The sequence below is a fragment of the Micropterus dolomieu genome, linkage group LG05 (genome assembly GCF_021292245.1).
Source record: "Micropterus dolomieu isolate WLL.071019.BEF.003 ecotype Adirondacks linkage group LG05, ASM2129224v1, whole genome shotgun sequence".
NCBI lineage: Eukaryota > Metazoa > Chordata > Actinopteri > Centrarchiformes > Centrarchidae > Micropterus > Micropterus dolomieu.
In genome coordinates, this window is record NC_060154.1 from 22,747,400 (window position 1) to 22,761,666 (window position 14,267).

The 14,267-nt window shown below is 42.1% G+C and overlaps 1 protein-coding gene across 5 annotated transcripts in view; it reads left to right on the top strand.

The window, feature by feature from the left end:
- Positions 1 to 14,267, top strand: part of ncanb (neurocan b) — a 220,533-nt gene that overhangs the window by 10,003 nt on the left and 196,263 nt on the right. The window lies entirely within an intron of this gene.

The window sequence follows — 14,267 nt, forward strand, 5'->3', positions numbered from 1 at the left end:
AAATTTTAATGATGGAAGCAACCTGACACTCACTATATCCTTCTGCCAGTAAAGCCAGAATTGAACCCTTCTTTTCAACTCTTTAAGCGTGTTTAATTGTCCTTTTTCTGTTCAGATTACCTTTGAGGTGCTACTGGCACTGCTTTTGCCATCCAGCTGGTCCTATTGCAAGAGGATAGTGATGACCACAGCAGTGGTTTTTATACTTTTTCTCGTTAAGTAAAATTTGGCTCAAGTGATCACTTAATCAGTACCTCATTAAGTAGAATGAGGTGTACCTGTGTTGGAAGTTAACAGCCACTGGAAGGGAATGGTTTCTATAAATGTAGAGATACTGATTTAAGACAAATATGGGGTGGTCTCTTAATTTTTCCAGAGCTGTAGTATGGTAGGAAAATCAGAGACCACAAAAATAGTAGGTGAAGGAATCTCCTTGAGAAAACACACATATAGCCATTAGAAAGGATTGCGACTCTGATTTGTTAAAGGGTCTGACCTTCTGATTTTCTTTCTTTCTAAGAAGAATGTAAGTCTTGCTATAGTGAGCAAAACCGGTTTTTGTTCCAGACTGTAAATGTGTTTATTTTTTGCTTTAAAGTTGGGCATTTGAACAGGGTTGTTTGGAGATTGACTTTCTTTTGGAGCCAGTCTCAAGTGGCCGTTCAATGAAATTCAGTTTTTTCAGCCCCAGAGGTTGCCGCTTAGTCTATACGCTATATATAATATATATTTCGTACATAGCTGTACCATTTGCAGTGATCACTCCGCACTAGTCCTTTAAATATGGTAAATTCAAAAGGAATGAATGATTTCATCTCATATCTTTCTGAATAGATAGAGGATGCATTAAGGGTTTCCTACATTTGCCTATATTTGTTATTACACTATGATTTATTTAACATAGTAGTATAGAGTTAAAGAGATTGAGGGGCAAATGAGGTAAATTGTTTTTCTAAGCTCAAGGCAGTCATTCACACATAAAGCAGGTAATGATGTAAGAGATGGGTGAGTGAATGATGGGAACATAAAATGACTGTAATAGAGAGAAGATTAGCCTGCCTGCTTTCTTGGGATCGTGTCTTAGCACCAGAGTACCTGCCTCAGAACGAGGTCAGGGACATGAGCTGAAAAACCTTTCAGACAGCTGCGATTGTGTAGACACCTGAACATGCAGCGCTACCTAGTTTGACTGTGGCAAATTGTTTCTACAACAATTAAAAAAGATGGCACCTTCAATTAGGCGCTCTCATTGTCATTATGGTTTGTTGTTTCTTCCTGGATGTGACAGACAGCAGCCAGGGGGTGGAGGCGTGTGTGTAGGTGTGTATACAGTCGATGCGGTCAAGTGTGTTGGGCTGACAGATGTGTGCATACGTATGTGTGGTTAAGAGTGTCAGGTAAGTTGTTATGTTGTAGAGCAAAGCAGTCAGGGGATGTACATGTGCAGATGTCTCTGTTTCTATGTTGATGGGGTTAGATGTACTGTTTGCTTGCACAGCACAGTGCGTGCGTGTGTGTGTGTGACGTGTGTGTGTTGAAGTGTTTAGCTGCTGTCAGATGGGCTGCCTCTTTAATCTGTGCAGACAGCTTTGTAATTGGAGCACTGCATGAAGAGGGGGGACCTGCAGCTGATAGTACACCCACAGTCTGAAAGATGGAGAAATAATAGAGGTGGAGGATGGGTGTATGTGTGTTTCTGTGATGATTGGGGGTGGTGGTGGTTGGGGTCCAGAGTACAAGGACTGGCGGCAGAAGTCCCGGGGATCAGGGTCCTCGGTCCGTCACCAAGGCAACAGCATCATTGTCTGGGTCGATTCACTCGATCCCCGCCTGTTCACCCACTCAATCTGGTCAAAACCAATTGAGTGCCTTTTTGAATAGATTCCAATGGCAGCCATAAGAGCCTGCTCGATTTTCATTTCAATGCATTTGAAACGCATTTCAAACAGTTTCACTTCCAATTCCCTCCCATCACAGGGTCCACCATAATGTGGTCCTCTCCTTTGGTCCAGGCCTCTTCCCCTGAGTACAGCCACGGCACAGGAGATGAACTCACCAGACAGGTGCCATACTGCTCAGAATGACAATTTGCCTTTTGGAAATCAGCGTCTGGCTCCATTGTGTTCCCTGAAATTGAGTTAGGCCATCAGCAGACACTCAACAACTCCCTCCTGTCCCCTCCTCCCACCTCCCTCACTCTGTCTCTGTCAGGTCCTTTAATGTTAAAGCGGAGGACAGTGCTTCAATTTGAAAGTGTTCACAATAGGAGCATATTTTAAATTGGAAGAGCATTGCATATAATGCAACTGTTAGGGAGTCTTTCATAAAGGTTGTAATGAAAAGACTGGGTCACATGCAAGTGAACAGGCAGCAATATTCATTTTCATGTGCAGAAATGGTATCAGTGCAGTCTGATTGCATAATTGTATGTGATACTAAAGAGACAGGTAGGGCTAGAAAAAAATACAGCCACCCTTTTGCAATAAAAGAAGAAATTAATTATTTAAAATAATAAAGCCCCAGCATTGTTCTGTAACTAAAGTATCCCATAATGTCCTGAAGCAAACACATAGTCCATATATCTTTGGCTTGCTTGGCTTGCAGCAACTCTTGAGACATAATTTATGGCCAGGTCAGGTAGTGTGCAGTGATCTGCTAGTTTGCCCACAGACAGGGTCCTTGGTCAAGCCTAATTAACTACTGCATCAAAAAGCAAATGAGTTATCTATCAGTAGAAGCTGTTGAAAGGTCTATCTGTCTCAGGTCATCCTGTAGAACATATGGTCATAGATTTACTGTATTGCACAGGTAGGAGAACTGACTTAGTTACTGATGCAGTGAGGCTTACAGTAGTGCAATGGTAGCAGGAAGGCAAAAGCGGGAATCCAATGGACCGCTCAATTCACTTAATTGCCTGACCAAGTACAACTTATTCGCAGCCACTCCGAGCTTTTACATTAGATATGGAAAAATAGTGAATGTTTTAGTTTGGAAAATGTACAGTCATCTGAGACAGTCACTTTATGTCCACATTCAGTCGCCTATTCTTCATCAGTATTCAGTATTTGTTTACCACAGCCACTACAGATTAAAAACATCATCCTACTTCCACGATGAACAGTTAAATGGATTTAGAGTAATTTGACCATTATGCTTACTGATGACACATGTATACAGTGTCTGAATGAGATTTTTTAATTCTATGTTTTAGAATGTTATTCCTCTATGTGCAAGGTACCATTCATAGCAATGTATAGTGAAGATCCAAGTATTCATTCTTATTTATTGAACACAGTGAAAAGTCAATTGATGTCGGCTCTGAACAAGTTTTGACTGAAGAGTCTTATCTGAAAGCCCAGTATGTGCACACATTTACTAATGAGATTATTATGCATTATACTGCAGCTCTCCAACATTCACTGATTTTGCATGATTGTGCATTGTTTTATTTGATGTGATTCTGCTTCTCTAACTAAGTGGTACCCTGTATTTTGAGAAGAAGAAGAATTTAAAAATGCTGACAACAAAAGGGTCTGGACTGGAAAACTGTCATCTAGAATGAGAGTGGAAATGAGCTATGAGAGAGCGGCTAATTACTTGTCTTCTACTTTCAACATTGTTGAACTAACTAACTGAGACTCTACTAGCATCAGAGTTTTCCATTTATTTATAGTTTGTTGTTTGTTTGTTTGCACTGTCATTGTTTACCATGGGAATTGGGTCTGCAGGTACGTGGTCATACACCAAAGCATTGGTCAAATTAAAATTTTGACCTGATGGTGCTGGATGGAGAGTTAAGGGGTGAGACCAAAATTGCTACACTTGATCCTCCATGACCATGAATTTACACACGATTAAAAAAAAACATTTTATGTGGCTAGTAAAAATACATTACATAAACCCCAATACATAAATTCTTTATACATCTAAAGCCAGAGTTCTCTGTGTGCAGTCCAGGAGTAGATAAAACATAAATATTTACCTCATTAGGTCTTATTAGGACTTACTGTATTTTGAGGGATGCAAGTATAACTTTATTTGCTTTTCTCTTGATGTGTGATAATTATTATTGTTAGACTATTAGTGCTGAATTGAGCAGACAATGACTCAGTCATCATAAATGAATCAAGAATGAATTCACAACAATTGTGTTGTAAATTTTATAGCTTTCGGTTTCTGACTCTTTATCAGAGAAAACAAACATGCAGACATTAACTTGCATTTTTTTGGAAATGGTGATGGGAATACTAACATTTAATCAATGAAAATAAATATTACTTTTACCCCTACAAATAGTTATCACCAAATCACCATTTTTTTATTAGATTATAGAGATGCACTGATTTTCTTGGTCGATTTCCAATTTTTTAAAAGTCTGACCTGCCAATTGCAAGAGACAAGAGCTATAATTGGCAGCATACATAACAATGTTTGTAACTTTTCTGTATTTGGTTCCCCATTAGCACCAGCATAAGCATTGTCTATTCTTCCTGGGCTCCATTCAGTTATGTTCATAACAGAGATCCACACAAGTCTTTGAGCAAGAGTCCAAGTCAAGTCTGATTCCTTTTAAGGACGAGTCTCAAGTCAAATCTGAAGTCAGTGTGTGTGCGACTTAAGTCGGACTCGAGTCCGAGTGTCAAACTCGAGTCCCCATATCTGGTTCATAATGAAACAGTGACTATTACAATAACTTTTTCGCTGTTTCTATTAGGTTATTTTTTATAATAAGTCTACTTAATTCTTATCCCACCTTATTTTAGTTTTTAGTCACAAACTATTAAACCCTTATCTTGCTTTTTTCTTAAAAGACACACACCTACACCAGTCTCTCTCTCCCTGTATGTGTCTGCTCTGTTAAGTTGCACACACAACTTGTGTTTCTGGGGCAACTTTTTCCACCTGCAAATCCATTTTCACAGCAGCAGGTGTGCCGCATGTGGAGGAGGCTTGTTGTTAATGACGGAGCCCATCAGAACAATTAAAACCAACGTGGTGCCGAATGAAATCGACACTAACAAGTGTGTTCACTGTTTACCTGGTCTGTGCTTGTAATATATCCACCGTGTCTTTGTCTTCTAACATCATACAAGATAACGTCTCTCTCTCTCTCTCTCTGTCTCTCTGACAATTCTGGTCACCGGCCGATCGATCGGTGCATCTTTATTAGCTTGGCATAGGTTGAAGGAACACATCTACAGTATTTTCTTTCATGTATCACGGTTAAGACTGGATTTTTGTGAATGTTCTCCTTCAGCACACCCCAACATAAATGATCTGTGTGGACATGAGCTCTACCAGTGTCATTCTCTTGCAATCAAACATGTTATTGTCTCAGACACTATTATCTTATATGTTCCCTCGGGCACATTTTCAAAACTGGATAATTGCGTTTTTCGAGTTTGTTTGAATTTCAGATTTTTCTTCCAGTATGCAGGTGCTGGAATCTAAATGCAATTACTTGAGAAGTGAATGGGAATGCTCTAGACCAAAGTAATACATCAATGTCAAGCAGGACTGAGATCTGCTGGTGAAATATGATTTTCTCTCTATCTGTAGAAATAAGTTCCCAACTCAGTAAAATGAAAATAAACTGCTATATTTGCCAGCCACGACCCATTTACCAGATGGTGGATAGTGGGTAAATTGATTTAAAAAAGAAGAAGAAATAACTTGATGTGCCTCACATCTACAGGAAGTAGTGAAGAATATGCTAGGTCCACAGTAAGGCAAAGACATTACACATGGATATGGAGCTCCAGGACTCCATGTTCTTTACGAGTGAATACGTTTATTGAGAGAAATTGTATTTGCAGTTTCATCTCTCTAGTGACTGAGCTTCATACCGCTGTTCAGAGAGAAGCAAGTTTATGTATGTGTTTCAATATTAAATCCAGCTCACTAACACTTGAATGGCCTTGCTGCAACACACACAAATGTTATAAACTGCAATGATGATAGTAATAACAATTTGTGAAACTCCTGCAGTGCAGAAAAAAGCTAAAGCGCATTACATGTACATCTGTTGTAAAGAGCACGTCATTCTCTCTCTCTGTCTCTCATATCTTTGCTGTGTCTCTCACTCGGCACTCAGATCAGATAGCACCAAAATGTCATAAAAAAAGTAACTACCTAACTCCAGACGTGTTATTATGTTGGTGTTCAATGAACGTTAAAATAAAATAATTGGAGTCCAGAGAAAAGTAATGGCATTTTTGTTTTTTGTTTGCACTTTTTTGGCTCTTACCCCTTATCACTTCCCCACATTACCTCAACCACAGGTTATTAACCTCCGCTCATGTACAACCTGTATAAACCTTAAGGGGGCTAGTAACCTGAGTGAAGCTCACTTAACTGAGACAAAGTGCAAATCCCACTTAAGAGCTTTCTTTTCCATTGTGTACTCCTGCTCGTCCTCACTTGTGGGTTGATTTCAAATGCCACCTGTCTACACACCTTTATGTTTTCTGGGTTTACTTGTAATGCTGAAAAAAAACATCTTTCCAAGAATAGTTTTATTCTCTGTAACAGACTGAGGCATCAACAATAACAATGGCTTGAAATAAGGCAGGAAGGTAATTGAATTTTGATGCCAAACCACTGACTTGCATAATGGTGGGCTTTTATTATCCCGCCTACTTCTTTCTTTTCAGTGATAGAGTAGAGCTGAGAGAATGGGGATGACCTGCAACAAGGATCCCTGGCTGGACTCAAAGCCTGTGGTACCCCTACTTTCAATATTTTTTTTTATGCTCATGTGCTTTATCTGTATATCCTCATTTGTTTTCAGTTTAATTGAGCTCAGCTCAACCTTGTGCATCTCTGTTGAAGGCCAGCACTGCCCAAGTGTAGTCTGTTCCATTGTTGTTTTGTTTCTTGTGAAGTGCAGAACTGGGCTATAACTAATGATTATTTTATTGATTAAAATATGTTATTTTAGATTAATCTGTTGATTATTTATTTTCAAACATTTAGCCCATGAAATATAAAAAGCAGTGAAAAATACCCATCTTATCCCGAGGTAATGTCTGAGGTAACAGAATGAAGTAGCAAAGTCTGACATTTGAGAAGCTGGAACCAGATAATGTTTTTGAATCATTTTTGGTTGATAAATCCAAATTCAACCAAAAAATTAACCAATCAATCAACTAATATTTTCAGTACTAGACCAGATAGAGCAGTTCTTCTATAAAGTTGATCACTCCTTATGACATTCATAGAAACGATCCTTCACAGTATTGTACACTGTCTGTCCAGTCCACACTGTTATTGATTCTTCCAACAGGAAGTACTCTGGGCTGCAGGGTCATTTCGATAACAGCAAGGTTCAAAGAGAGCACAGGAAAGCCAATTCTTGGCTTTCTTTGTTGCTCATTTCTCTCTTTATTTCGCTCTCTCTCGCTCATTCTTTCTCTCCCTTACAGAACACATTCACACGGCACAGCTGTGGGTTGTGGAGAGAAAAAAATAGATTCCTAGATGCTCATTGTGTCTTGAACCATTTTGCATGCACAAAACTCCTTATTTGGAATTTTAAATTAGTACTTTATGGATAAAATATTGTTTTATTGAAAAGAAGTATGTTTGTAGCATACTTTCTAATAGGCTAGTACTGTAGCCATAACCTGCCAGCTGGCAAGGTTCTGTTGAGTTAATAAATTATGATGGAAGAAAAATTATTTCACTTTTTACCTGATCAGCATTCATGATTCTGCTGATGTGGATGTGGTTATACAGTAACTAAAAGAATGGAAAATGTCATCCATCAAAATGCATCAAGAATCATTTTGTAATCGTAGCGTCATGACAGATACCCAGGAATCCCAATCCTTGCTTAGCTTCTTTAATTCGTTATGTGCATGAGGGCATGTCACTGCTTTAAATGTTTGTTAGAAATGTGATGTATTAAAGCACTTGGGTTGCAGGAGTTTGATCATAGATGTATGTATGCAGTTTGATGTGGCTAGGTTACAGTATGTGCTGCAGTGTATCTTCTTTAGCTCAGCTGCATGCATGTCAACTTGTTGAGATCGGTGGTTGTGTTTCCAGGCAAACATTAGTTGTGACACAGCCCCTGTTACTATGTGTCAGCCTGCTGACTTCTTCAGAAATGTAGATATATTTTGACAGGGGCCAGATATGTGTAGACAGCTAAAACACATATCAGAACTACAATATTATGATGCTAGATGTAAGTCTTATCAGTTGTTCTGAATTTATCTGAATGCTGCAATGTTGGTAGTGTTTTTACAGCATACAGTATGTGTGTGTGCGTGTTAGTGAGAGGATAATGAGTGACAGATATAGTGTGAGAAAAGAGGAAAGACAAGAAAAAAAGTTTCATACATCCTTAATTGTCTTCCTCAGCCAACATCAAATAGAGCAGTACATGGCGTTTGAGATGGCATCATGAAAGAGACTTCATCCATAATTTCAAATGCGGACCAACAATGTGCTGTGGACAGTTGAATAAATACATAAAAAATACATAAATCAGGTAGAGGAAACACGATAACAGGACAGAGACAGAAAAGTAGAGAGCGAGTCTGTGTGCTGAAAGAGTGGCGTCACAGCTCACAATTACTGAAGTTAAACTAATCATCACCAAGAGATGAACTAATGATGGATGGAAGCAGTGCTGTACTCATCATTTGATATTTCCTATGACTCCTATGATGCTGTTTGGTTCCTTTCTCTCTCGCCCAATGGAAACTCTTTGTTCAAGGAAACAATTTGTTTAATTACCCCCAGCGGTGGAGCCAATTAACAATTTAAACTCAATTGAGTCTTAAGTATGAATTTTTTACTTGAAGTCTGATAATGATGTGGCCCAGACAGGAGCCCCTGTGGTGAGTACAGTCATTCATATGGAGGATTGCTTACGTCTTTAATTAATCTCTGTGGCTGTTTCCACCACAGATAAACTACAGTCAGCCGCTCAAATTATTTTTTTAGCTTCAACATACTTTTTTAGATTATATAGATATATAGAGTCAGATTATACTTAAGAAACAATCACAGTATTTTTGATAACACTGCCTTTTATAGAACCTTAAATTTTTTTTGAGTGAGTGTGAGTGTTTGTGGGTGAGAAAGTCAAACTAAATTTCCTCTCTGGAAGCTTCCCCTCTGAACCGACAGTGTCTGATTCCCCTCAGTGTAGCAGCACCAACAGGCTGATTCTTCATTCAGTCTGCCAAGAGCTACATCCCATTACAGCTGTTTTTAAGCAGCTGATTTCCAGTGATATCAATGGGCTACTTCATCAACGCTTTCAAATATAAACAAGAAACAGCTATTCTAGAGTATTGCTGCAGCTACAGACAGGTTGTCCTTGCCAATAAATGAAAAACTGTTGTGCAAGACTAATTGACTTCTGGCAACTTGTCTGTAGAGTTGCTGCCAGTGTGTGTATATGCATAATAATGTTAGTGAGCACAACAACTACTGGATAAAGAAACACCTACAGTGACAGCCAATTTGACTATTAGCATTATAATTTGTTTTTGTGAATGACCTCAAGCCTTAAAGGGATTTGGTTATGCACTTTTTTTCATGCATCATGACTCCATGTTGGGCCATAATGGCAACTCAAAATATACCCTGCTCTTCTTACCCTTTCCTAACATTTATTACGCAGAAATATCAGAAACACACTTGTAGCATTTGTAGATATCTGACCAAGAGCATTTTGTGGAACACAGCTGATATACTTGGGTAATTGTCCTTTCTCTAAACCCCTCCTCTAAACAGTGATTGTCCAATGATTGCTTTGCAACCATAACTAGGCAGGCTTGTCACCCTTCATATTTCTCCACATCCCCATGCAGTGTTCAAAGGGCTTGATACACAGCATCAAAAGAGTTAAAGACATGTGCCCTTTTCCCTTTTTTTGCCTTTCCAAAACCAAAACCTTTACATTGATTTTATGAAATGAATTATTGATATAACATACAGTAGGCTACTTACAAGTGTTTTATCACTTTTCAAGTGGATGTCAGTTATGATACTTGAGCTGTTTAAGGCTTCAGTAACTATTTGCATTAGCCAGGGCAGATAAAAGCATCAGGACTTGGACTGTGATGTAACCAAAACATATTCTTTCCCTCATTTTAATTCGCCCTGACAAACACCTCGTGCCAGACCGCTCTCCTGATTATACAATGCTAAAATGAGGTGAAATGCAGTGTGAAGAGAGGGCTCTGCATGCAAGATTAAAGCGATGTTGATTTCACAGAAAGAGGAGGTTGTCTGGAGTTTAACAAGTCAGGGACACACACCCATAAACACACAACACTGGGGCTGTTTCAGGTCAGGACTACAAAGAATAATGTTGGTCCCAATGGGCTCGAATTGTGGATTCCCTTCTGCCACTTCTGTCTCACAAACTCTTTGCCTTTTACCGCCCCCTCTCCCACTACTTCCCCAAACCAAATCCCCTGCCACCTAGCCTCTTACTCATCCTCTGTCTCCTTTCTTCATAACCTTTTATTTTCTCTCTGCCTTCTATTCTCAGCCAACAGCATTTGTTTTTTTTATTTCATTGTACCCTTTCAGCTCCCCTCGAGCCTCATCTCTCCTTCTTACCGATCTCTGTCCATCTTGCCTTTTGATTATCTTTGCTTTCACACTGATCAAATAATATCTACGTATAGATCTTTATGGTTGGTCAATATGAGGAGTAATCCTGTGAGACAATAATTACCATTTGAGATTTTCTATTCAGTATAGGCCTTATACTGAGGTAACCATCTCTTTAATATCTCTATTAAAGAGAGAGTAGTAATTTGCATCAATATTATGTTCAGTGATTTGTCTGTAGTGGTTTATATCCGTTTTCTGTTTTACTGTATTATTATTTCCTTTCCCTCTCATTTCTATTCTCTTTGCCCCCTGCCATCCCATTTATCCCCTACTATCTGTATTGTATTTTCTCCTTGTTATGCTTTGTTTGTTCTGTTTTTCCTGTTTTATTTTGAAGTTGTCTTGTATTGCCTCCTGTCAGTGTTGCTTGTGTTGTCACATGTGCCTCGTTTGCCACCTCTCTTTTTGTGCGTTTAAGACTGTCTTTGTCTTTTTTGTTGTGGGATTGTTGGTTTGGATGTGTTGTCTGGTGCCCCTGTATTCCGTGTTGTGTTTTGGATTACCTTTGGATTTTCTGTTACTTTAGACATTGTTTGTTTTCCGGACTGCCTGCTTCTTCACGCTGCTAAGTTTAACTCACCCTTTTGTAAATAAACACTGAACTGAACCTGCCGGCTTTAGTGTCTACATTCTGGGTCCAAATAGGTTTTCTGTGTTATACTGGGGAACCTTAATATTGTCAGGTTTTTGATTCTGCCCAAAAATACACTCATTCCTCTCCAATATTTTATTATAAACACTTTCTCACTCTTGACCATGATTTTTTTGATCTCACATTTCAATTTTATTTATACATGCGTGCCAAACATTCTTGCAAAATATCTCTTTGAGTAGTTTTTCACTTTGATGAAAAGGGCCAGCATCACTTAAGCCTTAAATGGAGCTGTGAGTTAGTTGTGGCACAATAGTAAACAGCTGACTTGTATCATCTAATCATTTTCACACAGTTTACACCTGCATGAAGGTGTATGGTTTTTATACTCTAACTTAACTTGGGTTTTCAAATCTGGAAATGACTAAATTCACATGTTAGCAGCACAGATACTATATAACGCTTTTGTTCTGTGTCTGTCAGTCCCTCGACAATGTTCCCTATCACAGCACAGTGGTTTGGAATGGTATATCTCATAATATGTTTCATGGTTGCATTTACGTTGTCCCATAGGCTTTAGGTTAAACATGTATATATGCTCATACTGTAGGATTAGTTTACCTCCAGGTCGCTACAAAGCCTCTTAAATGGTAGTTGTTGGGGATTAGGGTAAATATTTATCACTCCAATCCTATTGGTTTGTTGCTAGAACGGTAAGGTGTGACAGAATAACCGGAGGAGTATAACGCACACATGTACACACTCATCATTAGCTTTTTTCTATTCTGCAGGCGCTCTGTATGTTGTTTGAAGAAAGCTCCAGTCCTACATGCAGTGTGTCTTACCTGAAGAAGAAGTCTACCAGCATGTCCGGCAACCAGAAGTACAGAAGGGCTGCCTGCTGCCATTGCGAAGCCCTTTCCATGCGGGTACTGAGGTCCCGCATGGCTCTCTTTTCCGAGGATGGCCGGATGTGTTCTCCCGGTGGTGCGGGCCCTGGGGCCGCTGAGGCGGCCCGGCGGCTTCACTCATGGGGTTCACAGCATGATCTATCGGAGGATTTCGGGACGGCTGAGGCTTTTTCCCGACCTTCATCCGCTGGCTCCGACACTTCCTTTCGTCGTTTGGGAGCCCGTTTCTCCGCTTCTCGCGCTCGTGGTTTGGATCCGGAGACGCTGCAGCAATCCGACTCCGAGGAGGTGGACGGGCTCAGCATAGTGGACGATGACTTCCGGATGTCGGGGCGGCGTCATCAGGCAGCACATGATGAACTGAGTAAATCAAGGGGCAGACCCTTCTCTACACGGCTTTCCACACCCCGATCACTGAACTACAGTAATGTGATGGGGGTTAGGGACCATGGTTATGGGTGGATGCCTCAGGTGGAGGATACGCCTGCGAGCTATCACTCCCCTCGACTTGCGTCCTCCCTGGAGAAGCCGGCGTTACCCTCCAAGCCATGTCGCACCACATCTACGCTCGTGGGGAAGGCGTACATGGCAGCGGGCCAGGCAGGTGCGAGCTTGCACACCATGGCGGTGCTTCAAGCCTACCAAGCCGACCTGCTACAGGAGATGGTTCAGAGGGGGGGTCCCTCTGAGGAAGATCTGGCGGAGCTTCGCAGAACCACGGACCTGTCGCCACAGAGCGTCACCTATGGCTCAACCTCGCGGGCATATCTGAGAAGGATAAGAGCTTCCTCCTCGATGCACCGGTGAGCACGGCGGGCCTCTTCGGTGACGCGGTGGACTCGGTGGTGGATCGGTTCCAGCACGTTAAGACGCAGGGCGTTCCGCCAGTACCTCCCTCACCGGTCTGGACCCAAGGCAGCTGAGGCTGCCACGCGTAGGTCCCTTCCCTCTACGAGCTCCTACCGAGGGGAAAGGAAGCAGAGTGTCGCTTCTCGGGGGCCCCCCCCGAGGAGCTGGGGCAGCGAGGCGGCGCTCTCAACCTCAGCCTTCTGAGAGACGCGATCTGAGGACCATCCAGTCCCGACGGAGCTCAGGGAAGAGGTCCTGAAGACCGGGGTAGGGGAGTCTTTTCTCCCCTCCAGCACCCCCCCCACCCCCCCTGGAGGCCGACCGAGGTCCCCTCCGCCGTGGCAACGGGTGATGTTATCCCACCGTTTACACGTTCGAGACGCACCTGCCACCATCGAGTCCACGCAGTACTGCCTGCCCCGGGGGTCTGCAGTCAGGCGGCGTCCAGACTCACTCACCGTGGATCTTCGGCGGCTCTCCCTTGCCGTTCTGGGGCTTCAGGGGTCCACCAGAAGATCACACTGCCATAGATGGGTATCGACTACAGTTCAAAACCCGCCCTCCAAAATTCAACGGGGTGGTTTGGACTGTGGTCCGCCCGGAGCAAGGTCCGGTTTTGGGACAGGAAGTTCTTACTGGAACGTGTCTCCCCCCCAGACAGAGACGCCGGGTTCTACAGCCGGTACTTCATAGTCCCCAAGAAGGACGGAGGGCTGCGCCCTATTTTGGATCTGCGGGTTCTAAACCGGTCTCTGAGGAGATTCAGGTTCAAGATGCTCAACATCCCCGCACATCCAATCCGAGGATTGGTTTGTCACGATAGATCTAACGGATGCCTATTTCCACGTGTCCATCCGTCCTTCTCACAGGAAGTTCCTGAGGTTCGCCTTCGGGGGTGTGGCTTACCAGTATCGGGTTCTTCCATTCGGCCTGGCACTTTCCCCTCGCACATTCACCAAGTGTATGGATGCAGCACTGGCCCCGCTGAGGCTCCAGGGCATCCGGATTTTCAACTACATCGACGACCTGCTCATCCTAGCCCAGTCTCGAGAGTTGGCGGTTCGGCATCGAGATGTCGTTCTGGCTCATCTGCTGAAGTTTAGGGCTTAGGCTCAACGCAAAGAAGAGTGTGCTGGCGCCCACCCAACGGACTACGTTCCTAGGGGTAGTATGGGATTCGACAACGATGCGGGCACAATTGTCTCCGGCACGTCTCGACACCATATTGGCTGCCGTGAAAGGGGTGAAGTTAGGCCACGCCATCACTATAA